Genomic DNA, 268 nt, shown 5'->3' with positions numbered 1-268 from the left:
ACGCCCGCCTTCGCCCCCCCTCCCCGTCATCGCCTTCTCCCCCCGAGGGCGGCGGGCGCGCAGCCTGTCTGCCGGAGGGCGGCGGCGAGGGAAAAGGCCGAGGTCTGTGGCAGGAAAGGATGACGTCGTGTTCCGCTGTTTCATTAACCCGGTCACGTGCCGCTGTTCGGCCGAGTGGTTGATGGCTCGAACAACAGTCTCGAATTGTGGAGCCTTTGGACTCCCCTTTAGCGCCTGCTTAGCCCGCCCTTTCGCTCAACGGAGTGAA

The sequence above is a fragment of the Penaeus monodon genome, chromosome 27 (assembly GCF_015228065.2).
Source record: "Penaeus monodon isolate SGIC_2016 chromosome 27, NSTDA_Pmon_1, whole genome shotgun sequence".
NCBI classification, from domain to species: Eukaryota; Metazoa; Arthropoda; class Malacostraca; order Decapoda; family Penaeidae; genus Penaeus; species Penaeus monodon.
This window is presented reverse-complemented; position numbering follows the sequence as displayed.